Source organism: Suncus etruscus, chromosome 8 (assembly GCF_024139225.1).
Source record: "Suncus etruscus isolate mSunEtr1 chromosome 8, mSunEtr1.pri.cur, whole genome shotgun sequence".
NCBI lineage: Eukaryota > Metazoa > Chordata > Mammalia > Eulipotyphla > Soricidae > Suncus > Suncus etruscus.
The window spans coordinates 39,812,694-39,838,338 of NC_064855.1; the positions used below are offsets into that span (position 1 = coordinate 39,812,694).

General features: G+C 37.0%; 1 protein-coding gene and 1 non-coding gene across 3 annotated transcripts in view; one reads left to right on the plus strand and one right to left on the minus strand.

The window, feature by feature from the left end:
- ATP8A2 (ATPase phospholipid transporting 8A2) overlaps positions 1 to 25,645 on the plus strand; it is a 763,449-nt gene that overhangs the window by 37,597 nt on the left and 700,207 nt on the right. The gene's annotated exons all lie outside the window — the stretch shown is intronic.
- On the minus strand, positions 23,830 to 23,962 carry LOC126016527 (small nucleolar RNA SNORA51). The gene has a single exon (XR_007498322.1). It is a non-coding gene; the product is annotated as a small nucleolar RNA SNORA51 (small nucleolar RNA).

Here is a 25,645-nt window from a genome sequence, read left to right on the forward strand (position 1 = left end):
TTATTTTCTAGAAAGGCTGCATTAGATAGCATTCCCATCAGCAGTGAATGAGAGTCTCTTACTCCCCACATCCATGCCAGCACTGGTTGCTCTTGTTCTTTGTGATGTGTGTCATTATCTGTGGTGAGAGATGATAACTCATTGTTCTTTTGATTTGCATCTCCCTGATAATTAATGATGTGAAGCATTTTTTCATGTGCTTTTGGTCTTCTGTATTTATCCTTTGAGGAAATGCCTGGTCATTTCTTCTTCCCATTTTTTTGATAGGGTCAGATTTTTTTTTTTTTTTGGTCAAGCTCTACAGTGTCTTGTATATCATAGATATTAACACCTTATCAGATAGGTATTGGGTGAATAGTTTCCCCCACTACGTGGGTAGCCTTTGTATACTAGTCACTCTTTCCTTTGATGTAAAACAGCTTCTCAGTTTAATGTAGTCCCATTTGTTTATTTCTGCTTTCAGTTGCTTGGAGAGTGGTGTTTCTTCCTTGAAGATGCCTTTAGTCTCAATGGCATGGAGTGTTTTGCCTATGTTTTCCTCTATGTACTCTATGGTGTCAGGCATGATATCAAGGTCTTTAATCCATTTTGATTTGATCTTTGTGTATGGTGTTAAAGAGAGCTGTGTTCATTTTTTTTTTTGCATGTAATTAACCAGTTTTCCCAGCACCACGTGTCGAGGAGGCTTTCCTTGCTCCACTTTGTTTAAGATTAATTGGTTGTATACCTGGGAGTCAGTTTTAGAACACTCAGGTATATTCCATTGATCTGAGAATCTGTCTTTATTCCAATATCATGATGTTTTAATGACTATTACTTTATAGCATAATTTAAGGTTGGAGAAAGTTATGCCTCCCATCTTTTTTCCCAGGATTGCTTTAGATATTCATGGGTGTTTATTATTCCAAATGATTTTTTGTTTGTTTTTTGTTTTGTTTTGTTTTGTTTTGTTTTGTTTTGTTTTTTGGGCCACACCCGGCGGTGCTCAGGGGTTACTCCTGGCTATCTGCTCAGAAATAGTTCCTGGCAGGCACGGGGGACCATATGGGACACCGGGATTCAAACCAACCACCTTAGGTCCTGGATCGGCTGCTTGCAAGGCAAATGCCGCTGTGCTATCTCTCCGGCCCCTATTCCAAATGATTTTAAGGAGGGTTAGGTCCACTCCTTTGAAAAATATCATGGGTATCCTTATAGGGATTGAATTAAATCTGTACAGTGCTTTGTGTCTTTTATTTCTTGAAGAAGTATTTTGTAGGTTTTTTATTTTTTTTGTATAAGTCTTTCTTTCACCTCTTTAGTTAAGTTGACTCTAAGGTACTTGATTTTCTGAGGCACAATTGAGAATTGTATTTTTTAAATGTCTTCTTCTTCTTCTTCTTTTCCTCCTCCTCCTCCTCTTTTTCTTCTTCTCTTTCATATTTATATATATGAATGCCATGAATTTTGTATATTAATTTTGTAGCCTGCCACTTTGCTGAATAGATGTATTATTTCTAGAAGCTTTTTTGTTGAAGTTTTTAGTATTTTCTAACTATATTATCATGCCATCTGCAAACAAAGTTTGACTTTTCCTTTTCTATCTGGATGTCCTTGATATCTTTTTCTTGCCTGACCACTTTGGCAAGTAATTCCAGTACTGTATTGAATAGAAGTGGAGAGAGGGTGCAATCATGTCTTGTTCCAGATCTTAAAGGAAAGACTTTTAATTTTCCCTCAATGAGTATAATATTTGCCATGTACTTATGGTAAGTAGCCTAGACTAAATTGAAAAAATGTTCCTTCCATTCTTATCTTCTTGAGTTATTATTTTTTTTTTATCATAAATGGCATTGGACCATGTCAAATGCTTTCTCTGTATCTATTGATACAATCATATGATTTTTATTTTCTTCATAGGGTTTTTTACCCCTGGATTTCCCAATGATTCTTATGTCATTCATGTGGAATTTATTCTATTTATTTCTATTGTCTGTTTTTGCCTTGCATGTTGTTGACCTTGTTTCAATCCCCAAATTTTAATATGTCTCTTGAGACATGAATGATCCCTTTGCACAAAGCCAGGAGTAAACTCTGAGCTCAACTGGGTTTGGCCTAAAAAGAAACAAATAAAAGGAAGAAAAGGAAAAGAAATAAAATAATGACCAATGATACCAAATGCTAAAATTCTACCTGTGGTACTGAGATAGCTAAAGATGGGGTCCAGAGACAGTGGCAGAGGTATATTGACACTCTGATGGTGGTTGAAGGGCAGGAACTAAAACAATAATATCAGTAGTATGTCAATTGTCATAATATGTCAGTAAAAAATAAAGTGAGCATCATCAACAAAGTGTTGACTTTTTTGGGGAGTCACACCTGGCAGTGCTCAGGGGTTACTCCTGGCTCTATGCTTAGAAATCACTCCTGGCAGGCTCAGGACCATATGGGATGCTGGGATTTGAACCACCATCCTTCTGTGTCTAAGGCAAATGCCCTACCGCTGTGCTATCTCTCTGGTCCCAAAATGTTGACTTTTTTTTTTTAATCTTTATTTAAGCACCATGATTACAACCATGTTTATAGTTGGGTTTCAGTCATAAAAAAACACTCCCGGGGCCCATGAGGTGGCACTAGAGGTAAGGTGTTGACCTTGCAAGTGCTAGCCAAGGAAGGGCCACAGTTCGATCCCCCGGCGTCCCATATGGTCCCCCTAAGCCAGGGGCAATTTATGAGCTCTTAGCCAGGAGTAACCCCTGAGCATCAAACGGGTGTGGCCGCCAAAACCAAACCAAACCAAACCAAACCAAACCAAACCAAACCAAACCAAACCAAACAAAAACAAAGCAAAACAAAAAACACTCCCTTTCACTAATGCAACATTCCCACCACCAATACACCCCATCTCCTTCCTACCTCAAGCCCCGTGTGTCTTTGAGACAGGCTTCTATTTCTCTCATTAACATTGTAACAATAGTTGTTAGTGTAGTTATTTCTCAGAGCTCACCACTCTTTGTGGTGAGCTTCATATCATGGGCCGGTCCTTCCAGCCCTCATCTCTATTGTCTCTGTGTATTATTACAATAACGTCTTTTATTTTTCTTAAATCCCATAAATGAGTGAGATTATTCTATGTCTACCTTTCTCCCTCTGAGATATTTCGCTCAGTGTAATAGTTTCCATGTCCATCAATGTGTAGGAAAATTTCATGACTTCATTTTTCCTGATGACTGCATAGTATTCCATTGTGTATATATACCACTGTTTCTTTAGTCACTCATCTGTTGTCAGGCAGCTGGGTAGCTTCCAGATTCTAGCTATTATAAATAGAGCTGCAATGAATATAGGTATGCAGAAGGCCTTTTGTATTGTGTTTTTGAGTTCCTAGGCTATACCCCTAGGAGTGGTATAGCCGGATCATATGAGAGCTCAATTTCCAGCTTTTTTATTTTTTAGGAATCTCCATATTGTATTCCATAAAGGCTAGACAAGACAGCATTCCCACCAGCAGTGAATGAGAGTTCTTTTCTCTCCACATCCCCTCTAGCACTGATTATTCTTGTTCTTTGTAATGTGTGTCAGTCTCTGAAGCATGAAATGGTACCTCATTGTTGTTTTGATTTTCATCTCCCTGATGATTAGTGATGTGGCGTATTTTTTATGTGCCTTTGGCCATCTATATTTTTTCTTTGAGGAAATGTCTGTTCATTTATTCTCCCCATCTTTTGATGGGATTAGAATTTTCTTTTCTTGTTAAGTTCTATCAATGCCTTGTATAGCTTCAATATTAGCCCCTTATCTGATGAGTATTGGGTGAATAGTTTCTCCCATTCTGTGAGTGGCTTTTGTATCCTAGGCACTATTCCCTTTGTGGTGCAGAAGCTTTTCAGCTCAATATAGTTCCATCTGCTTATCTCCGTTTTAACTTGTTTGAAGAGTGATGTTTCCCTCTTGAAGATGCCTTTAGTGTCAATGTCATGGAGTATTTTACCTACATGTTTTTCTATATAACTTATGGTTTCAGGTCTGATATCAAGTTCTTTAATCCATTTGGATTTGACCTTTGTGCATGGTGTTAGATGGAGACTTGAAGTTTTTTTTTTTTTTTGCATGTGGCTAACCAGTTGTTGAAGAGAGTTTCCTTACTCAATTTTGCATTTCTTGACCCTTTATCAAAGATTAATTGATTTTATGTCTGGAGAACATTCTCTGAATACTTTAGGCTATTCCATTGATCTGAGGATCTGTGTGTATTTCAATATCATGCTGTTTTAATGACTATTTCCTTGTAATACAATTTAAAGTTGGGGAAAACGATGCCTCCTATATTCCTTTTCTTCAGGGATGCTCTAGCTATTCGTGTTCCAAATGAATTTCAGGAGTGTTTGATCCACTTCTTTGAAGAATGTTATGGGTATCCTTAGAGAGATTGCTTTAAATTATACAATACTTTGGGGGAGTATTACCATTTTAATGGTGTTAATCCTCCCAATCCATGAGCAGTGTATATGTGTTTTTATTTCCTTATTTTATTTTATTTATTTTATTTATTTTATTTATTGAAGCAGTGTTTTCTGGTCTTTGCTTACTTTTTGTATCTCTGTATTATCTATAATTATCTCCCCCTTTCATTTCTAATCCAGTTTATTAAGTTTCTTTCTCTCCTTTTCTTTGTGAGTTTTGCTAGTGGTTTATCAATCCTGCTTATTTTTTCAAAGAACCAACTTTCACTTTTGTTGATCTTTTGGATTTTTTTTATTTTTCACTTCATTGATTTCTGCTCTAAGCTTTGTTATTTTCTTCTGTCTACTTTTTTGGTTCCTTTTGTTGATCATTATCTAATTTTACAAGGTGACTCATTAAGTTATTTCTTCTTTCTTCCTGATGTGTAATTGCAAAGCTATAAATCTTCCTCTTAGTACCACTCTTGCTGTTTTCCACAAATCTGATAATTTGTGCCTTCATTTGTATTTGTTTACAGGAATCTTTTGATTTCCTCTTCAATTGTGTCTCTAACCCACTGGTTGTTCAGTAGTGAGATATTTAATTTCCAGGGTTTAAAATTTTTCTTCTATGTCCCTTTGTAGTTCACTTCTAATTTCACTGCCTTGTGATCTGAGAAGATAGTCTGTACAATTTCTATCCTCTTGATTTTATGGAGGTATGTTTTATGACCCAGCATGTGGTCTATCCCATGTGCATTGGAGAAGAATGTGTATTCATGTTTTCTGGGTTATATTGTATATATCTGCTAGCCCACTTTATTCCATTTCTCTTTTCAGAGCTAGTATATTCTTGTTGAGTTTCAGCCTAGTTGACCTATCAAGGGGAAATAGGGTGGTGCTGAGGTCTCCCACTTTTATTGTGTTGCTATTAATGTCTTCCTTCAGATTTGACAACAATTGTATTAGATATTTTGCTGGCCCCTAATTGGGTGCATATATGTTTAGGAGTGACATTTCTTCCTGTTGTACATATTTCTTTATTTTTATGAAATGTCCATCTTTGTCCCTTATAACTTTTCTGTCTAAAGTTTGTGTCATCTGATATTAATATGGCCATTCCAGCTTTTGTAAGGGAGTTGTTTGGTTGGTTGATTGTCCTCCCACCTTTGATTTTGAGTCTATGTTTTTTCTGACTATTCACATGTGTTTTATTGTAGGCAGCAGAATGTTGGATTCAGCTTTTCGATGCATTTTGCCTTTCTGTGTCTTTTTACTGGTGCATTTAGTCCATTGACATTGAGAGAGATAATTGTCATCTTTATGTAGCAGTTTAGTGTGTTTGTTTATCTTTTCTTAAAGTAGATCTTTCATTTTTTCTTCTCAGGCTGGTTTTGAGTCTGTAAATTTCCTAAGCTGTTGTCTATCCATAAAGCTATAGTATACTTTCTTCAAATCTGAATGTGAGTCTGACTTGGTGCAGTAATATAGGTGAAGCACCCATTTCATTGAGTTTTGTCACTATTCCACCACTGTCTTCTGGCCTTCAGGGTTTCTTGTGATAGGTTTGCTGTAAATCTTAAGGATGCTTCATTAAATATAATTTCCTTTTTTTTGATATTTCTGCTTTCAATATTCTATCCCTTTCTGTGGGATTTTTCATATGGCTAGTGTGTATCTTGGGATACTTTTTTCGGGTTTTTTTTAGCTGGTACTCTTCAGGCATGCATGATTTGATTGTATGAAGTATTTAGCACTGGATAGTTCTCTGCAACGATGTCCTTGACTGTTGATTTTTCCTGGGAATTTTCTTTTTGGGTCTCTGGGAGCCCAATAATTCTCATGTTCTTTCTCTTGAGTTTATCAAACACTTCTATTTTCATCTTTTTACTTTATTTGAGGATTTTTCAGACTTCCTGATATTTTGCTTGAAGGTTCTTTTCCAATCTTTTCTGTTGTACAGAGTTGTTATGCATCTCATCTTTCAGCTCACTGATTCTGTTCTCAGCTGCTGTCACTCTGTTGGAGATGCTTTCTAGTGAGGTTTTCATTTCATCTTTCTAGTTTTTCAGTCATGTTATTTTAGTTTGGAGTTTTCTGATTTTTCTCTTCTTATCCTCTTGATTCTTATATGTGATTGTTCAGCTTGACCCATGCTTTATTTGATTTCTATGAGGATCCTCCATATTTTTTCTCTAACCTCCTTTTCTGAGAGGCTAAATAGGTGGTTGGCACTTTTTGGGTCATTAGAGCTGCTATGTTCATTCTCTTTGCACAGTATTAACCTGTGTTGCTTCCCCATTGTCATGATTGTAGTGTGGTGTCTTCTATGTGTTGTGCTAGGAGATGTGTGTGGCTGCAAAGTGAACCTGGCGCCACCCTTCATGGGTAGGAACAGCTCACCTCCTAAGAAATTCCCTCAGGGAATGATCTGGTCCAGGTGGTTCAAGGTCCAGGACACAGCAGAGAAGACAGAGTTCACAAAATCTGCCATGTTTAGAGCACACAGAAGGAATAAGACTGAATTGGCTTATTTGTAATTATCTTTAAGAGTAATAAAATAGAAAATATGATCACAGTGTTATTAAAAGCCCTGAGAAGAAATAAAAATAAAGTAATGTAAATATACAAAGCATTGAAAACTATCAGTATCTAATAATCACATAACAAATAAAGTGAGAGTTATGTAATATCCATCACCCTAAAATTGATCACTTTGACTCAGTTTTTTTTCACCCCCTTCCCTTTCTTTTGGAAATCTCTGTTTTGTTTTGGTATCCCATTACATTTTGGTTTCATTTATTCATTTATTCATTTTATTCCATAACTACCACATTTGTGTGATATCATATCATTGGCATTATTTTAAAAGACTGTTTAATTAGGGAATCCTGTGTCTAATACTTTCGTGAAGCTCTCACCATTCTTTCATTATCAGATAGTTTAGGGAAGGGAATTTTGATACAATCATGTTATTGATTATAGATGTGGAACAATAATCTTGAGTGTTTCAGAAAAAGCAGCTCAAAAATAAAAATAATCAAATTTTTGCAAAAAAAGGGTGAATAATTGTAATAACATTTTGAGATTTATCCCAATGCGATTATGCTTTATATTAATAGCTTTGTAGGTTGCAATTTGCTATTTCATCTGATAGAAGCTATTTGACAATTTTCTTTATTTTTATGTCCTTCCCAACTTGTATATTTATGCCTATGTCTATTTTAGTATTCCTGTAAAAGTCTAATTTTCTGTAAACAACAATTTCTGGAAATAACACTACTGGCTAGACTAGCACATTTGATTTTATCTCTGTTCTGCCACGGTACACTCACTGTCTTTTTAAGTATTGATTTAAAGTCTGAAGATTTAGTAATAAATTCTCTTGTGTCTATTTAAAGAATAGGGCTTTGTTTATTGGGCTTTATTTTTCTTATTTTACTTTTTTTTTAGGGTGGACAATGATATTTGTGAACATTTGTATGTCACTCCAAGCATGACATTTATAAAGCAGAAATACATAAATTAAGAAGACAAGATCTCAGACGGAAGTCCGGGAGTCAAGATCTAAGATGAAAAGTCAGAATACCATAGCAAATAGCTCAGTTAAATGAGGAAGAGATAGAAAAACAGATAATATGAAAGACTAAATGGAAACAATGATGCAGGACAGTGATAAATTTTATTTGAGGTTGTTATAAAGTTTAATATGGTACACTATGAAATTTGGGTCAGATGCCCCACATCATTAATCACCAGAGAAATGCAAATCAAAACAAACAACAGTGAGAGATATCATTGCACATATTAAAATAACAAATGAGTAACCAGTGCTTGTGTGGGTATGGGGAGAAAGGGACTCTCATTCACTGCTGCTGTGAATGCTGACTTGTCCAGCCTTTCTGGAAAACTATATGGGCATTTCATACATACACACACGCGCGCGCACACACACACACACACACACACACACACACACTCACAAAAGAACCATAGAAATTGAGCTTCCACTGGGCAATAACATTGGGGGGGGGGTTATGATGGATGTAGGCTTACCATCTGGAGGCCAGTGCTACAAATTTTGTTGTTTAGACTCATCAGTGGTGAATGCCAGCAGTCAGCATGTTATCATTTAATATAAATTAAAGGTTTGTGCTTTAGTACATGTGATCACAGACCTTCTGTGGGGTCTTATTTTTCTAGGAAAGTTCATACTGTAGACAATGAATGTAGGATTTGGATGGTAAAAAGAGCTGTGCTCATATTCTTGTTTTAAAATTGCTGCCAGGGGATAACTCCCTCAGGTTATTTTGCTAAAGTTCACCTTTCTTTTATTTTCAAAGACCTTTACTAAAGTTCCAGACTTGAATGCAGAGTAGTTAGGATTTTGTCTGTGTTTAGCTAGAGAGTGGGGGGAAAGAACCCCACATTCTGTAAGAAATGTACTTCCAATTATCTTGACATAGAATGCATAGGCCAAATTCTATATCACATAGAAAATTCCCATAAATATTCTGGCAGTGTAGTAGGTGACCAGATCATGCCCAGGATGCATTGTTTTGGGGTTCTTTGTAGTGTCCTGTTGTTCCTCATTATGTGAAACATAGCAGCAATACTTTGTATGTTTTGGTATGTTTCTCCATAATATATTGCCACTCTTCTAAAAGAGGAATTAATAGTATAGCTTGTTGTGAATTACATGAGTCATTATTACCTTTATTTTCACAGATCTGTACTGTATGCGGCAGATAAAAGAAAATTAGAACAAAGTTTGATCAGTCATGTTGTACTGGCGTGTTTGCTGTTGTGGAAATGTCTGAAAATGAAGCAATTTTTGTGTACATATTTGACGAACTCTGTACTCTGGGGATCACAAAGGCAACACCTGATTGAGGAGATTTGAGCTCTTTTTTCTGCTTGTTTTGCAACCTTCCTCTCATTATTTCTTCCTGGCCCCTCCCCATTCTATAAAGGTGGTAATAATTGTTGAAAAGTGACTGAAACAGGTACAGTAGGAGCTCAAACCTTGTGTACCAGTTTTTAGAGGAGATTAATATAATTTTCCTTTCTTTTCTGAATTTTTCCTTAACTCTATATCGTATTGCTGAAATGGAAAAAAATACACTTTAATCAAGAGAGTAATATGAAGATATCCTTAAAAATTTAATAAATATATATGAAGGTTCTTTGAAAGTGTGCTTTATCTTTTCAATATATTTGGCACAAACATTTGCTAAGGTATGTTTATTTTAAAGTCACATGAGGACACTGATGAGATCTCCAGTGCTCAAGCTTGGCTGCACTCTACTTAAGAGATTTGGGAACAGTTTGTCTTCCAAAGTACTGAAAAAAGAATAGTCAGACCAATGAATCAAAAGCCACTTGTCACTGTAGATTTCTGTCAATAAATGTCCTTCTGCCTCCCCTGTTTTGCAACTTAAAAAAAAAAAAAACAAAAAACAAAGGTACCCATTAATAGTGATGTTTTAAACGGGAGCTGCCTTTCACATTTCACTCTCCTTCTGCTGGCCCCTGCACAAGTGATTGGACTTCCCGCCTCTGACTCTGCTAGAGGTGAGCGCTGTGGGTCAGATTTTTCTGTATTTTCCTATATCTTTTTATATACACCTAACCTATATTTCTCTTTCTTTAAAAACAGCAGCAACAACTACACACACACACACACACACACACACACACACACAAACATACACACGCAACCCACAAACCTTTGGGTCAGGGTGTCTAGATTTGCAACTTTTTTTTCTCTTAATCTTTTCTTTCTTATTTGTATGTATTTGCCCATTTTCTTTTTTCTAATGAGAAGCTGTTAGAATGTCCAGCATTTACAAAAAATGCTGAGCAAACCTCTTACATTCCTCCCACCCCCCCCCCCCCATTTCCCCATACTGCTGGGCCTGGGCAGCACTATATTGCCGGCACTGAAGTGTCAGACCCCAGAACTGCCATTTTGCCCCTCCCCCCACACCGAGGTCCTTAATACCAACAGACTCAGAGTGAACACTCAAGTAAACCTTGGACTCTAGTAGTTAATGTCTAGCTAACATCCTAATACTCCATGTTTCTATAAGGGGAGCTGAGCCAGATAGTGAGCAGGTGTGTAGGAGTTTAGTCCTTTCTTCTTACTTTCCTGTAAGCCTACAACTGCTGTCACAGGAGATATGAACCCTAACCAGCTATCTGTGACTAGGACATTTCTGAGGCAGAAACTTGGTTTCTGATACGTGATTCTCACAGACTTCTGGATACACCATACCATGTTCACTACCCTGACCACTGCTGCTTGGAGCTCATTAGATCTTTCAGTAGATGTGCGGGAAATCAGCTGTGTGCTGGTTTGTTCCATGTCCAGGGAGGAGTGGTGTCTACAACAGATCATAGTCTGTTGGGGAAGGAGTCATTGAACTTCATCAGTCCCTGTGAAAGCCCCGGGTTGTATTCTCTAAAGAAATGACTGTGTGACTGTGCTGTGGATTCAAAGTAACCATTGCTCCAGTGCCCCTGAGAGAGCAGCCTAGAAGTGGAGAGGGTTGACCCAGGCCTGCATGTGCTGGGGTAAGGCTGAGACATGTAACTTCCCTCTGGTGTGTGGACTTTGATGTATGCCCATGCTCTGCTTCCAAAAAGGCCCCAAAGTTTATTCACCACCCAGCAGCACTTGCCTTCTGAGGTGGCTGCATCTTGGAGTAAGGCTGGGGACTAGAGAAGTGAAAGCAGCACTTTAATTAGGCTGCTGACTCTTGTCACCTCAGGGAGAGGGGTCCTGACACAAGTCTGGTTATAGGTAGCTGGGCCTGATAATGTTCTTGTTGAGATGGCTATTTCTGACTCATAAACTGTGCCGGGAGCCCCAGGGCTGACAGACAATGATGCTTCCCTGGAGTCTGAGTGGGATGCACGAGCATTGCTCTGACGGGGTGTCCATTCTTGGGAAGTTTTATTCCAAATCTGTCATTCATTGTAGTTGTTTTCAAGGAGAAAAACCAGGTGATTAAATGGATGGCTAAATGGATGAACAGTTGTTCACTTCTTAGCTTTCTGTACCCTAAGAACATTTCCCTTTCATGTATTAATATTTTAAGAAATGTCAGTATTAAAAAAAAGAAATGTCAGTATTGTCACCTAAGTTGTATGGAAACCTGTTCAATAATTAGGTTCTTTTGAGGTAAGTGAACATTGCTTATTTGTGCGGGGAAAAAAATTATGAGGCAGAAGAAGCCTCTTTGCCTTGTATGATCCGCTTAAGCTTTGGGGGGGGGTGAGGGGAAGGGAGCCAGTGAAGGTCAAGTCCAGTGATGGTGTAGACAGTCCTGGAAAGGGGTGGTGGTCCAGATTGTCCTCCCAGAACAGGCAGGCAGGGACAGCTGAGGAAATTGTAAAGAGGAGTTGGATTTTCAGAGATAAAACCCAGTAAACTGCCTCAAAAGAAGTATTTAATGGTTCTGAGTTTATAGTTAGAGAGGTTAGATAGTTCAGTGAGGAAAGATGACTCAATTTGGATTTACTGTTGAAGAAGTGTGTGGAATCTCCAGCAGAGATGTTAAGTGGTTACCTATCACAGTCCTGACACTATGGAATCTTTGGTGTTCCCTTGAAAGGTGGGTGTATGGGAGACAATGGGAAACAGAGGCCAAGGACTCAAGTTGATTTCAAGCTGTGTTCTGTTTATTCAAAGCACAGACGGAATTACTTAATATAATTAAATTCTTGACAAGTTATAATTTTTCAGACAAAGCTATTCAGACAAAACTAATTTTACCAACAGAAGTACAGGGATAAATTGTTCAAAACATAATTTGTTTGACACAGAGCAGTTTAATTTTTGAAGCTGCTTTTTGCTATCAGAGAGCCCTAGCCAGCAAGGTCAGTTAGTATTGTTTTGGTTCTATTCATACTGAAATGGGGCCTGAAATGTTAACTCCTACTATGACTGCACATAGGCTAAGAGCAAAGTTAGATTAATGGATGAGTAATATTTCTATAAGACTAAATAAAAATACTTGAATCTAAGCAAATATTCCTCATAGGGTATTTATATATCTGATTAATCTTTAAAATGTCAGCTAAAATTTTGTCTCAAATAATATTTATGCTACATCCCTTTATTTCCCGTATGCCTCTTAGACAGGTAACCAAGATTTTTTTCAGGGTCCTAATACCTGTGAGTACAGTTTATTTTTTCAAGCATCTTTTCTTACAGGTGCTACTTTTTCAAAAGTCCTCTCAGAGTACAGACTGCTTTGGAAAAGGTCCTGTGACAGTAGACAACATTCTTTTCTCTCTCTTTTTTTTTAATAATTTTTATTTTGACCATATTGGCTTACATATCTTTCACAGTAGTATTTTAGGTACATATTAACATAGAATAAAGGGAATTCCCATCACCAAATTTGCCCTCCCTCCACCTTTATATATATATATATATATATATATATAAAGAAAAAAGATATTTTTAAAATTAAGTAAAAGAAGTAATTAAAGGAGCAAAGTGGTGCATGAGATTACCTTACATTTGGGGAAAAACAGGTTAAGAGGTAGTGTTATAAAGGTCTTATACTTATGATGAAAGTATAGGCTTCCCCATTATCTTTTGAGATTTTTTTGTGGGGTGTGGGCTCCCGGGTGTCTTTTCATCATACACCCTGGGCTTCTTGAGATTTAGAAAAGATTTGCTGCAGGGAGGTCTTGGGTAGAGTTCTTGCCGTGGGGATCCTTTTGGATCTAAGTCTGGTATCAAGCCACAGTCCACGTTAGGGAGAGGTGATAAGGAGGGCCACATAGCATGAATCAGTAGGGATGTTAGCTGTATTTTCTTGTTGGGAACGAGATGTGGGTTGGGTGGGTGTCTCTTCACTTGGGTGCTGGGTACTGGTTCATTGGGGTAGGAGGTCGGTCTTGATGCCTAATGGATTAAGAGCTGAGGGTTCTTAAATAAGTTTAAATAAGGTGGGAAATCGGGGGGTGGGATTGAGGGGTCAGGGGATAGTTGGATCTCTGAAGGGGGGATGGGTTAGTATATGGGAGGGGCTATATAGGCTATAGGTATGGGTTGTTTACATTTTAGGTTTGGCTCTCAAGGAGGATTCCTATCTCTTTGTTCCCTTGCCCACATATACACATATAGAAGTTAGCTTAGGTATATATTAATGAAAAGAGATAGAGAGGGTAAGAGATAAGCTGAGTACAGAAAGATAGGTAAATATAGTATGTGTAAAATAAAGAAAGTAATAGATCAATATTTGGATACATATAGGTTTCACATCTCGAGTACTAAACATTGTGTTAGTGTTGTCTATCTATATAGGTGTTTACCCTTAGCAGTATTGTCCGCAGCACCTTATATATCAGTTTTCCTTTCCTAGTAGGGGTCTCCCTCCATACAACATTTTGTGGCCCTGCCCCAGAGGAATATTTTTTGTTTGTTTGTTTGTTTTAGTTGTTTGGGTCACACCCCCCAATGTTCAAGGCTTACTACTGACTTTGCACTCAAGGATCACCCCAACTTTGCCTTCTGTGGCCCCCAGGTAACTTGAGTTTGAGACCCCTGCCTGAGAAGCAACCCTGTGGTTTTTATTTGACATGGATTGAATTGATGATGAGGAGGAAAAGGTAGAAGAAGAAGAAGAGGGAGAAAAGAAGAGAGAAAAGGAAAAAAAAAGAGAGTCGTGAGAAGAGAGGAGGAAAGAGCAAGAGAATGTTAGTTTGCTTGAACGTGTTCGATGAGTAGGCCCTGTAGTGTAAATAGTAGGTCATAGTTGCTGCTTTGGTGGTCTTGCTGGTCATGTGCTTCAGGTCCTAAAAGAGGGCATAATCTAGAGATGACGGGCATGTTAATGAGTTTTATCAAGACATTTTCATAATGCAAGCTGGATGTGGTATCTCATGTGACTGAGCACCGATGTGCCAACACTGGTTGTCCACCATTTGTATCCAAGAACCCCTGCCCACCCGCAGGTCCCTGGGAGTCAGGGAGATTCGCCACAGTAGACAGCTTTAAAAAAACTTTCTTAAGCAGTTAGGGACTTTTTAAAATTGGTGCCTTCCTACGTCTCAAGATTTGTTAACACAAGGGACATAGGTAGCAGTTACCTGGGTCCTTGAATGAGGTCTTGGGGAAGAATCTCTGAGGCAAAGATTCCACAGAAAAGGCAGCTTGGAGAACTCAAAATGAGTGTCCTAAGTAGGGGCACTGGGATGGAAAAAAGGAAATATTTCTTGTAAAGATAAATGATAATAGCATCAGGGGACACTTTTTGTGTTTGTTTGGGGCAATACTTGGTGGTGCATAGGGGTTACCCCTAGATTTACTCTCAGGGATAACTCCTTGCAGGGATTGAAACACCATATGGGATGCCAAGGATCAAAATACAAATGCCCTACTCACTGTACTATCAGTCCAGCCCAAGAAGTAGGATATATTTTATGATGCCAAATCCTGCAGGGAAACTGTATTGGAGAAGGAAAGAGGATAGTTAGGTTTGGCAATAAAATGCCACTTGTCTTGCCCAAAAAAAGTAGTAGAGGATGGTAGTGGAGGGTAGCAAGTAATACTTTATACATGAGAACAATTTGGAATGTTTTGTGATAAAACTGAGGCTATAGTTTATAGAAGTGAGTTGAGTGCACTAATATATCAAAGGAGAGAGCTGGTTAATATTGTATATATATTAACTAATATAATTTGTTTTGTTTTGTTTTGTTTTGTTTTTGTTTTGGGGCCATACCTGGCTGTGCTTAGGACTTACTTTTAATTCTGTGCTCAGGGATCACTCCTGGAGAACTTAGAACACCATATGTAATACTGGGATTGTACCTGGAGGGCAAGAACCCTACCTTCTGTACTATCTTTATAGATAATATAGTTTGTAATGGTTAATATTGTTATCTAACACCTATATAAAATATATGATTGAATGAATTTCTAATATACGTAAGTCTTATATATTAGTCAAATGTTAAAAGTTAAAAAAAACAGATACCATCTTCATGCTGAATGGGAGAATTAATATAAACAAGATGATCATCTTACAGGTTCAGTGTATTCCCTATCGGAATTCCAAAGATCACTTAAAAAAGACAAAAACAAACAAAAAACTTTTTGGGGCTGGAGCGATAGTATAGCGGAAGGGCATTTGCCTTGCACGTGGCTGACACAGACGGATCTGGGTTCAATCTCCGGTGTCCCATATGGTTCCCTGAACCAGGAGTAACCTCTGAGCATCACTGGGTGTGACCCAAAAACTAAAAAACAAAAGACAAAACAGACTACAAGTTATGTTAAATAATAAAGAAACCCAAATAACTAAAGCAGTTTTTAAAAAATGAAGGAAAATGGAGGCATCATGCTACTGGCTTCTTAACTATATTGCAGAGGAGCAGCAATTAAAACAATATGGTATTGGGATAAAATAGATATAAATATTAATGAAATAGAACGATATCTCAGAGGGGTGGTGTACATTCTTTGCAAGTAAGAGCTCCAATTTAGATTCCTAGCACCAGATCTTTTCTGAAACATTGCTAGTTGTGACCACCTGAGCACTGAGTTGTTTGTAGTCCCTGAACACCATCAGCCATGGTCACAAAACAAAACAGGGGTAAGAGAGATAGTACAGAGGTGTAATACTTACCTTTATTTAAGACAAGATGAAATCCACAGACACACCAAACTCCTACAAAAAGATGACAAAAAAGTTCACAACAATAACCTTTCTTAGAGTCAATGGGATAAATGCACCTATTAAGAGATGCAAAGTGGATAAAGACTGGCAGGCAGTGGGCTCCTCTTTGACTCAAAAGAGCCATTTCACCCCAGGTCAATTCATCTTGAGAAGAGCACATCCATGAGGCAGAAAGACTGGTGGCAGTGGGGTCCCATTTGTCTCAGAAGAGCTAATTTCACCTCTGGTCAGTGTACCCTTAGAAGATTTCAATTTGAAACTCATGCTTAGTGAATGAAGGTGGTAATTCTGAAGACCCAACTAACATCAACCACCTAAAAAGCCCCTCTAATAAACACTTTAGAGAGGAAATGCTGAGGGTGTTCAAAGAACTCAAAGAAATCATGGAATGGCCAACTAATAAGACTCAAGAGGATATGAGATTAGAAATGAGAAAAACTTCAAATAGAAATAACAGGACTGAAAAAGTTGGTAGGCAAAATGAAAAACTCACCGGAAGACCTCACCAGCAGAGTAGCAGTTGCTGAGTACAGAATCATTGATTTGGAAGATGAGCTGCACCACCAGACAATGAGTTTGAAAGAGCCTTAAAATAAACAAATAGAAGATGGAAAAAAATCCTTAAAATAAATAGTCATATATATATATATACATGTATATATATATATATATATAAAGTCAACAGAAACAACATAAGAATCATTGGGGGCCCAGAGATCCAGGAAAATGCCTATAAAGAATCAATAGGCAAAGACATCATTGCTGACAAATTCCCAGAGCTGGAGTGCATGCACTCACATCCTGGATGCCTGGAGAATACCAGCTAAAAGAGACCCAAATGAAAGCACTCCAAGGCACATCCTAGTCACAATGATGAAAACCACAGAGACAGTATTGAAGGCAGCAAGATCACAAAAGGAATTTACATGAAAAGGAGCATCTTAAGTTATACAGCAGATTTATTATACACACAGTCATACACACACACACACACACACACACACACACACACACACACACACACACACACCAAACCCCCCTCTAGGTCAGAAGGCAGTGGTGGGATATGGTGAAAAGCTCAATTAAATAAAGGCCTCACGGAGAATACTTCACCCAGACAGACTAATTCATATTTGAAGGACAAGTAGACAGCTACACAGATAAACAACAGCTCAAGAACTTTATAGAATCAAATCAACTTTAGAAGAAGTACTGAAGGTTCTACATTTAGGCAAGACAAATCCCATAGAGAAACCAAACTTGTACAAAAGATGGTACAAAATTCGGTGACAACAATCTCTCTCAGTGGACTAAATGACTAAATTAATGGACTAAAGGCTCTAATTAAGAGATATACAGTGGAAAATGGATTAAAAAATTGAATCCTACATTCTGCTGCCTGCAATAATACATCTGAATAGGTAGAGTAAATCCAGACTCAAAGCCAAAAGTTGGAAGATAATTCTTCAAGCAAACAACTCAAATTGCTGGGGTTTCCATACTAATATAAGAAGACGTAGACCGCAGTCTTAAAATGGTAATGAGAGCCAAAGAGTGTAATTTCTTAATAATAAAAGGATATGTATATAAGAAAGAATTCATACTCCTAAAATATATGCATCAGATGAGGGTGCATATATTGCAAAGTACTTTAAAAAATACTTAAAAATACTGCTAAAAGACTTGAAGAAGGACATCAGTAGCAACACAATAGTTCAATACTATTGACTTCAATACCACTCTATCACCACTTGATAGATCAACCAGGTTAAAATTTGAGAAGGTTATATTGGCTTTGAAGGAAGAAATGGAATAAAGGGGTTTACTAGATACACATAGGGCTGTCACCCCCAAAAAATCAAATACACATTTTTCCCCAGTGAACATGGAACATTCTCTAAGATAGAACACACTGGGCCAAAAGACATAACCCCATAAAAAAATCGAATGCTATAAAATTTTCTTCTATTTTCTCAATCTATGATGTACTGAAAATAGAAATGAATTATAAACAGAAACGGAGAAATAAGTTTAACACCATAAAAAATGCTCCACATCATTAGTTATCTGGGAGACGAAAATCAAAGCAACAATGAGATATCTCATACCACAAAGACAGTTATACATCAAGAAAAACAAAAACAGCCAGTGCTGGCACAATGCAGGGAGAATGTGACTCTCATTCAATGTTATTGGGAAGGCCAACTGGTTTATACTTCTTGGAAAACAAAATGGACATTCTTCAAGAACAAAACAAAATGAAACACACCTAGAAATTGAACTTTTATTCAGTCAGCAATACCACTTTTGGGAATATATTCTAGAATCCCAAGAAGACAATGCAGAAAATTTATCTACACTCCTATCTTTATCTTCTTTACAGCACTATTCACAATAGCCAGTTACCCAAGAACAGATGAGTGGTCAAAGAAACAATGGTACATCTGCACCGATGGATTGCTAGACAGCTGTTAGGAAGAAGTCCTGAAATTTGCTTATACACGTATAGACATGGCATCATGTCTGAATGAATGAGTCAGAGTGAGAGGAACAGAATAGAATGATCATACTCGGTTACAGGATATTAAAAAGAAATGTGGTATAAGGAGCCGGAGCAATAGCTCAGCGGTAGGGCATTTATTTGCCTTTCACATGACTGATCCAGGATGGACCTCGGTTTGATCCCTAGCATCCCATATGGTCCCCCAAGCCAGGAGCAATTTCTGAGTGCATTGCCAGGAATAACCCCTGAACATCACCGGGTGTGGTCCCCCCAAAAAAAGAAAAAGAAAAAGAAATGTGGCATGAGAATAGTCGGTGGAGTGCAGCTAGAACAGAAAAGGGACCATTATAACAGTGATAGTTGAAAATGATTACTCTGGACAAGAACTGGGTTATTGTTTTTTTGAGGGGGACACACCTGGTGGTGCTCAGGTGTCACTCCTGACTCTATGCTCAGGAATCACTCCTCGTGGGCTCTGGGAAGCACATGGGATGCCAGGGATCAAACCTGGGTCAGTTGTATGTAAGGCAAATGTTCTACTTGCTGTGCTATTGCTTTAGCCCCAATAGTTTTATTTTTTAAATCGAGCTCAAAATCACCTTTGTAAATATATAGTTAAGTGAGTTTCAAGATGTTTACAAAATCACATAGCAATCATCTCTATTTCAAGAACATTTAGTCAATATTTTGACTATCTTGAAATTGCTTCTGATAACTGGCTTTCAGTTTATTTTTTTAATATTTGGACTACACCTGGTAATGATCATAGGTTACTTTTGTTTATACGCTAAAAATTACTCTCGGCAGTGCTCAGAGGACTATATGGATTGCTGGGGATGGAATCTGGGCCAACTACTATGTGCAAGTGAAGCACAGTACACCTAACTGTATTATCTTCCCAGCCCCTGGCTTTAATAAAAAATGTTTACTTTTTTGTTGTTGTTTTTTGTTTACAGTTTCTCCAGGGGTATGTGTATTTTAAGAAATCTGATGTCTTTTTAACCAGACCAAAGGCATATAAAATCACGCATAAACCATTTTTAGCTGTGGTAATTTCAGGAAAGAATGTAGATAAAATCTATACAACTTTTAAAAAGATAACTTTTCAAAACAAAATTTCCTGTTACTGTTAAATATTAATAGCATTTCTAAATAGTTCTTGGTAATAGAAATATCACCATAAGTATTAGAGAGCTCTTATATTTTTAAAAACTTGATTACTTTAAAAATTATAATTGATTTTGATGTATATAGTTACCACACCTCATCATCACCATAGTTCCTATTACCCACTCACAGTGCCCTTTTCAGACTTCCAGTCCACTTCGTTATATGACCATTCATTTGGCATTCTTAATTCTGCAATTCAAGGCCAAAAATGTGTTATCATTTGATCTAGTCTACTCCATTGTTTTTTTTTATGTACCACAAGTGATCAAGATCTCACAGTATTTGTCTTTCTCCTTCTGACTTTAGTAACATGATGCCTTCCAGTTCCATCCAATTTACTGCAAACTGTAAAATTTCATAATTTCCTGCTGCATAGTATTCCATTATGTACATAATACCATAAGTTTTGTCTCTGTTTGTTATCAGATGTCTTGCTTGTTTCTATACCCTACTATTACTCTCAGTGCTGTAATGAACATATTGTGAAAATATCTGTTAAATAATTGTTTTTGTGGTGAGGGAATTGTGGAATAATTCCAGGAAGTGGAATAATTGGGTCAATATATGTTAATTTATTCTTTTTTATAAAACACTTAATTTATTCTTTTTTAATTATTGATTTTTTAAATAAAGATATATTTTTTAATGTTTTTATTTTAATCAAAGTGAATTACAAATCTCTCACAGTAGTATTTTAAGTACATAGGGATATTGAATCAGGGGCGTTCCCATCACCAATGTTGTCCTCCCTACTCCCCTGTTCCCAGCATGCATCCCATATTCCCCTCTTTTAGCCCCCAGACTGCTAGTATAGGTATTCCTTTCTGTGTCTAGTATGTTGTAAATTGGGTATTAATTCTGTTGTCGTATTTTTATTTTTAAAAAAAATCTCCATACTGTTTTCTATAGAGGTTGAACCAGACAACATTCTGTTAATAGTGAATGAGAGTCTTTTTAAAAATAAATATCTGAATATACTGGTTTATAGTATTTTTTAATTTGTGTCTTCTCAGCAGTGTGAGATGATACACCATTATCATTTAGATTTACATTTATCTGATAATAAATGATACTAAATGCTTTTTCATATTTGTTGTCCATCTGTATGTCCTCTTGGGAAATGTCTGTTCATCACGTTTCCCCATTTTTTGATGAGGTTTATTTTTTAATTGTTGAGATTTGTGAGTGCTATATATATTCTAGTATTAGTTCTTTATCTGATATAGTGTGTGAAAATATTTTCTCAAATTCAGCTATCTTTTGTCAGATAAAACATTTTCAGTTTTATATAGTTCCATTAGCATACTTTTTAAAATAATTGCCAATGAAATAAAATCACTGAAAATATCTTTGATGTTTAAATACTGGGATTAATGCTTTTATTTTCCTTATATATAATTTATTTTGTATCTTTTGGTTACACCAAGATGTTCTTTTTTTTAATTTTTATTTTGATATATTGGCTTACATATCTTTCACAGTAGTATTTTAGGTACATATTAACATTGAATCAGGGGAATACCCATCACCAAATTTGTCCTCCCCCCATCCCCATTCCCTTCCTGCAACCATATCCCTCCAATAACCCCCGAGCTGCTAGAGTGGGTGATCCCCTCTTTGTCTAGCTTACTATTAGAGATCATATATCTGTTTGATCCTGGTACCCTCCCTTGTTTCCCCCTCTATTTGAGAGGTGGAGCTCGATAATTTGAGTTATGTGGTTTTGTTTGAAAGAAAGAAAAGCAGTAGAATGAAGTAAAAAATACATAAAATAAAATAAATTAAATCAAATAAGCTGAACATGGCGGAGTCCTTCTAGAGGCTTTCAACCTCAGTTTGAGCGAGGACATGAAAAGGTAATTGAAACACCACATCAATACAGAAAGAAATATCAAATTAAATATCCAGTGATCATTACAACAATAAAGACAAGCACCACTCATAGTCTCGGTTCTGAAATCAAACCATGTGGGAGTACAAAAAGAGAGAGAAAGATAAAATAAAATAAAATTGGAGACATCAACTTCAATATCTACACCAAAATAAAGACATCAATAAAAATTGATCAATCAATAAATTTATATGTGGAAAATGATTATTTTGTGCTTTTTTTTTTCTTTTTCTCCCTGCATAGGCACAATAACTATTGGCTATATTATAGAGGGAATTTCTTTGGCCTAGGAGATACAGGGTTTCTCCACCCCTGAAGTATACTGTCATGGGATTAACTGTAGACTCCTTGCATGATCATTTACTCTTCCCTCGGTGCTTTTTTGGTGTATAGAAGACTTCTACTTCATCATGGATGGTAAAATCGGACCTCTGTATTTAGAAATCTTACACCCAGATGTTCTTAAGATTTATTCTTGGCTCTTAACTCAGGGATAACTTCTGGTGTGACTGCAAAGACTACATAGGGTGATAAGGATTGAACTCAGGTCCACCGTGTGAAATTGCTATTTCTCTACCCACTGCGCTATTTCTCCTGTCTCTTTACTATGTCAGTTTAACATGAGGTGTAGAAAACCTTTTTTAAAAACTATGTCACTACTAAAATAAATAGAGGGCATTAAAAAATGGAAGGATATTCTGTGTTCATGATTTGGAAGAACTAACATAGTCAAAATAATGACCCTATCCAAAGCATATGGGTTCAGTGAAATCCCTATAAAAATTATCACTACATTCCTCAAGATCTTAGCACAAACACTATTACAATGAAATGTATTCATTGTAGAAAAAGATATAGGAACAGAATCAAAATATAGATAAAAACAAGTTATATATCTATATTGTATATTATATATCTATAATCTTAAGTGAAAAGAAGATAATTATCATGGGTACTTGGCATCTTAAAAAAAAATACAGTGGGCCCGGAGAGATAGCCCAGCGGCGTTTGCCTTGCAAGCAGCCGATCCAGGACCAAAGGTGGTTGGTTCGAATCCCGGTGTCCCATATGGTCCCCCGTGCCTGCCAGGAGCTATTTCTGAGCAGACAGCCAGGAGTAACCCCTGAGCACCGCCGGGTGTGGCCCAAAAAAACAAAAAAAAACAAAAAAAAAAAAAAAAAAAGAAATACAGTAAACTCTAATTCTTTGCCTTTCACAAATCTGCTTTATTTAAAATTTTCCAATGGCCTAAAATCTGAAATCAGGTATTGTGTAGTACTTTGTGGATTCTATTAGGAACTCAAAGTCCTCTGCTGGTTATATTCTGCATGTGGGTACTGTATCTGACCGGTGCACATGGGTTATCACTTGGTACTGGTGAGAGAATTCAGAATTTTTGTGAATTTCAAGGATGTGCTCAAATTTTTTGAGTTAACTCCTGGTCTCTTATGGAATTTTTTTTTTTTTTTTTGCTGTAGATCAGTTAAATCCTGAGAGCTGGTAGAAAAAGAATTCTGGTAGATCTGCAAGTAGAAAAGTTCAGGTAATGTTTTGTTTTGTTTTATTTTAAAGAGGCTTCCTATGAAAAGTGTCTTTTTTAAAAATCATTTTTATTGAGACCAATGTGAATTACAAGTTTTTTTTACAGTTATATTTAAGGTACATAGTGACAGTGAATTAGGGCCATTTTTACCATCAATGTTGACCTTCCTCTACCATAATTCCCAGCATGTATTCCATACCACCCTTAGCCCCTTAGTTCCCTGGAATGTTAGTTTAACAGGTCCCTTTTGTGTATAGCTTGTTATACTTTAGGTCTATTGATTCTATTGTCATTGACTTTGGGTTGGCCATGTGGCTTGGGGCAGTGTTAATGGAAATAGGCTTGTGGAAACAATACACCAAGTGGCTTCTCTCCCTGCTCAGAACCCGAGAAGCTTGCCATGTGGCCTTTACAAGGTATTTAAGACTGACCATTTATTTTATTTCACACGTGTTGCTCCTGGTACTTTCTTTTTTATTTTTATTTATTTATTTATTTATTTATTTATTTATTTATTTATTTATTTATTTATTATTTACTTATTTAACAGGGTATACTTGCCACTTTCTGCTTGGTACTTTTTGTGGATCTCTGTTTTTTTTTGTCCCCCAATTCACAATACAGACCAGGCAAAAAGACTGGGTTGAGGTGTATATGGGGTGCATTTACTGGACCTCCTCTTTCTATACAGTCAGTGTAAAGAACACAGCCTGTGGTAAGAATTGGGAGGCCTTATCTTTACTTTTCTTTTCTTTTGATTTCTCTCTCTCTCTCTCTCTCTCTCTCTCTCTCTCTCTATCTATCTATTTATCTATCTATCTATATATATATATAAATCCTTCACCAGTGCAATGTTCCTATCACCAATATTCCAAGTGTCCTTCCTCCCTACCCCACACTGGCCTGTACTCTAGATAGGCTTTCTACTTCCCTCATTCAGTCACATTTTGTTATGATAGTTCTCAGTGTAATTATTTCTGTGACTGCACTAAATGATCCCTGTGGTGAGCTCCATGTCAGGAGGAGCTGGACCCTCCAGTCCTCTATTTTGTCTCTGAGAATCATTATACAAATGTTTTTCATTTTTCTCAAAACCCATAGATGAGTGAGACCATTCTGTGTTTATCTCTCTCCCTCTGACTTATTTCACTCAGCATAATAGATTCTATATACATCCATATATAGGAAAATTTCATGACTTCATCTCTTCTGATGGCTGCATAACATTCCATTGTCTATATGTACCATAGTTTTTTTAGCCATTCATCTATTGAGGGGCATCTAGGCTGTTTGCAGAGTCTGGCTATTGTAAACAACGCTGCAATGAATATAGGTGTGAGAGAGGGATTTTTGTATTGTATTCTTGTGCTCCTAGGATATATCCCCAGGAGTGTTATAGCTGAATCGTCTGGGAGCTCAACTTCCAGCTTTTTGCGAAACCTCCATATCGCTTTCCACAAATGTTGGACCAGACGACATTCCCACCAGCAGTGAATAAGAGTTCCTTTCTCTCCAAATCCATGCCAGCACTGCTTGTTTCATTCTTTCTGATGTGTGCCAATCTCTGTGTCATGAGATGATGCCTCATAGTTGTTTTGATTTGCATCTCCCTGATAATTATTGATGTGGAGCATTTTTTTCATGTGTCTTTTAGCCATTTGTATTTCTTTTTTGTCAAAGTGTCTGTTCATTTCTTCTCCCCATTTTTTGATGGGGTTAGATTTATTTTTCTTGTAAAGTTCTGTCAGTGCCTTGTATATTTTGGATATTAACCCCTTATCTGATGGGTATTGGGTGAATAGTTTCTTCCACTCAGTGGGTGGCTCTTGTATTCTGGGCACTATTTTCTTTGAGGTGCAGAAGCTTCTCAGCTTAATTTAGTCCCATCTATTTATTTCTGTTTTACTTGTTTGGAGAGTACTGTTTCCTCTTTAAAGATACCTTTAGTCTCAATGTCATGGAGTGTTTGACTTACATGTTGTTTTATATACTTTATGGTTTCAGGTCTGATATCTAGGTCTTCAATCCATTTGAATTTTACTGTTGTACATGATGTTAACTGGAGGTCTAAGTTTGCCTTTTTACAAGTGGCTAGCCAGTTGTGCCAACACCACTTATTGAAGAGGCCTTCCCTGTTCCATTTAGGATTTCTTGCACCTTTAGGTGCAAGAAAAATTAGGTGACGGTATATCTGGGGAACATTCTCTGAATACTCAAGCCTGTTCCACTTATCTGAGGGTTTGTTTTATTCCAATACCATGCTGTTTTGATAACTATTGCTTTGTAATACAGTTTAAAGCTGGGATAAGTAATACCTCCAATATTCCTTTACCCAAGTATTGCTTTAGCTATTCGTGGGTGTTTATTGTTCCAAATGAATTTCAGAAGTGTTTGATCCACTTCTTTGAAAAATGT